The sequence below is a fragment of the Equus przewalskii genome, chromosome 25 (genome assembly GCF_037783145.1).
Source record: "Equus przewalskii isolate Varuska chromosome 25, EquPr2, whole genome shotgun sequence".
Taxonomy (NCBI): Eukaryota; Metazoa; Chordata; class Mammalia; order Perissodactyla; family Equidae; genus Equus; species Equus przewalskii.
Window position 1 is genome coordinate 2242940 of NC_091855.1, and position 3567 is coordinate 2246506.

Below are 3567 nucleotides of genomic sequence, written 5' to 3' on the forward strand. Positions count from 1 at the left end.
GAGTGAGAGCTGAGCACCAAGAGCCCGTGGGTCCTGCCCTCCGGGACCGGTTCCACAAGTCTCTGTGGACCAGACCACCCTTGGAAGGTAGGCTTCACCCCTTGACTCCATGTCTGTCCAATGTCCTGCTTATTTGATATTCGGGCAAAACACAGATACTCCCGTTACACAAGCTGACTCAGCGACTCCATCGCTAGAAAGAAGCAAATCTCCTAGAGACGCTAGGCAGAGGGCTTCGCAGCCCCTCGGAATGTCAGCTCCCCACCACTCAACACCAGCAAGAAGGAACTCGGTCCTGGGGTGTACTCTGGAACTGGGACTTGCTCTGCCTCGCAGGGCCCAGGGAAGGGCAGCTAACCTTAGAGACAAAGGAGTCACATCTTTGGAAACTCGGTTTCAAAAGGTACACATTTCTTGATATTGTGCTATTTGTTGTATTTGAGTTGCATAGTATGATGTTTTTTGAGCCATCAAGTAGGAAGCAGAATCCAAGCTTTATGGACAGAACCGAGTCTAGGTGACTTCATGGTTGCACATTCACCATCTGCCATCTTCTGACGGAAAATTACTTCAACGGGCCTTTTATGTGGCTTAAAGCAGCTCTCAACACTTGACCCTCTTGGCCTGCTGACTAACAGGCTTGACTTAGAGGGCTCAGCGAACTCAATGAGATTCCACGTGCGCTGGAGTTAGTGAGATCCGAGTTGCTGCCACCTCATATCTGCCCCTCTGTGCACATCTGTGTTCAGGCCCTGATCACGCTTCCTGGAAGCTGTTTGGCAGACCTGAGAGTCAGTTGCACGTACCAGTTCACGGTACCTTTTAATTTCCCTTTATGAGATGAGGTATACCCCAATGAGATGAGGTATTTCCTGCCTTGCCACAAGCCGCACCCTGAGGTCAAACATCTTCTGCTCACATTTTACTCATCAAAGACCAAGAAAAAATGATCAGGCAGCATTTGCACAGAGATGACATCAAAGATCCAGCGGAACTGGGCCTAATGAAGGCTCCCAGGGCTGTGGAACAGAGGAAGAGCTCCTCACAGGGCAGTCACCTAAGCATGGGCTGCTCTCCACCACTAAGGAGGACCACCCTATGTTTGCACGTCCACATGTAAGCCAATGACCCGGGCAGGTGCGAGGCTCCCTCCTAAATGTCTGACACAATGGTCTGGACAATAAAAATCTCCGATACTAAAAATTTCCCTCTGGGGCCTCTTCAAATTCCCTGGCACTCTTACTGAACAGCTTACCTGTCCCACAGAAGAGCTGTCACCCATTCTTCATTTATTCAACAAATATTTGAGTGCCTACTTTATGGCGGACATAAGAAAATGCTGAATATTATTAATTATTACTTTACTGCTGGAAACCCACAGTCCTCCTCCAGTCCAGGCAGTAATCTATGACGATAACAGTGCAGAGATAGCACCATGTTCTTCTTTTTGGTAAACTTTTCGTTGAAGCTCAACATATAGATACAAAGGGGCACAAATCATAAGGATGCAGCTCGATGAATTTTCGTAAACTCCACACTCCCGTGCCACGGACACCCAGATCAAGAGACAGCACATCCTCAGCACCCCAGAAGCTCGCTTGCGTGTCCCTCCAGTCACGGCCCCCACCAAAGGTAGCCACCATCCTGACCTGTAACATCAGAGATTATTTGCCTGTTTTCAAACATTATGTAAATGGAATCAGTGTCTGTATGCTCTTGCGTCTGGCTTCCTGCATTAATATTTTGTGCGTGGGAGTCAGCCATGCCATTTCATGTTGCTGTGATTTGTTCATTCTCATTGCCCTACATCCACTGTGCAAGTATACCACCGTGTATTTATCCACCCTACTGCCGACGACCACTTTAGTCTTGTCCTGATGGGGACAATTACATGTAATGCTGCTATGGACATTCTCTTATGTGACTTCTGGTGGACATGTATATGCATTTCTATAGCCATAATCCTAGGAGGGGTGACATGTTCTCTTACATAACGAAGGTGTGAAAAGGCTTTGACAGATACGTTACAAACCTGATTCTTGCTGCTGGTATAGTACATGTGGCTCCACCTTGATCCAACCAACTTCTTCTCATTGCTTCCTTTCTAATTCAGTACCATGATCTGGTTCTGATGTCTGGAGCAAGTTTAGGGGGTGACTTCTGTCCTGGCAGGGAAACTCACTCAAGACTCAAGCCATGGCCAAGGTTGTTGGTCAGCAGCAGGCAGCCTGGGAATGTGACCACAACATGCCCTAGGGCAAGGTGACAGATCTGCACAGGAAACCGAGACACCATTCAAGGGGCTTCTGCAGTCCCTGGCACTGTGCTCCAGGCTCTGTCTCCAGGGCTGCCTGCTCCCTCGGATTTCAGACCCTCTTTGAGCCAGCTTTCAATGTCTGGCTTGCTTTGGAAAGGCTGCCAGCGCCTCATCATGAGCCCCAGGGACCAATCAGTGGCACTCTAACCACACCACTGTGGCTTGGGTGGCAGGATTCACCTGACGCCAACGGGCCTACCGCTGATTTGGCGTGTTCCAAAGGATGAGGCTGACTTGGTCGCTCTGCCAGTACCCAGGCTGGTTCCCCACACACCCCACCCTCAGCAACACCCCGTAAGGTTTAGGGCCGTCCACCCTGAACGGGACAGAACTTCCAATAGAGTTCTCCCAAAGTCCTAGCCTCTGGATGGGTTTCTCTGCTTCTCTTGTCTCACTGAATAGCCACATCCACTCCCTCCAACCCCAGAGTGGTAGGTATGATTCTATTTTATACTTGAGGGGTTTGGAAGTTGCTAGAAGTGACATATTTGGCCAGTGTCATAAAGCTAACATATGGTACAGCAAGGATTTCAACCTCGATCCAAGCGCAGCTGTTTTTGCAGTATAACTGGAATCTCAAGCATTTTAATGTTAGCCTAAATAAACAATAATCAGAAAATCGGCAAGAGGAGTTAGTGGAAAGAACATGGAAATACGACTTGGGAGGAGGTCGGGGCATCACTGCCTTCCAGTCCACCACCACCCAACAGAGCATTCCAGGGAAGGTCAGGCAGACTCCCAGGCTCATGGCGTCTGTACCTGAAATGAAAGGGCTGTGCGTTACCGCAGACCACACCTCCACAGGGCGGGAACCAGCTCTTTTTCTCGTCACCGTGGTGTCCCCAAAACCCAGCTCAGTGTCTGGCCCATAGTAGGCACTCCACAAATGTTGAATAATTGCATAGGAACACATATCAGAATATCTCACAAGCTTTTCCAAAATGCACAGGCCAAGGCCCCACCGCATGAATCCCAGCAGGTGGAGCCCGATCATATTTCCTTCATAAAAAGAAAGAAAAAAACACAACCAGAGGCACTCACAAGTAGAATATGCAACTGTGTACTGGGGGGCTTTGGGGAGAAGAAAAAAAAGAAGATTGGCAACAGATGTTAGCTCAGGTGCCAATCTTTAAGAAAAAAAAGGAAGGAAAAAAACCTCTCTAGGCAGCTCTGAATCAGACCCATAGTATGAAGTCACTTACAGCTCTGAAATTCTATTATTCTATTAAATCAGCTGTATAAATAATCCA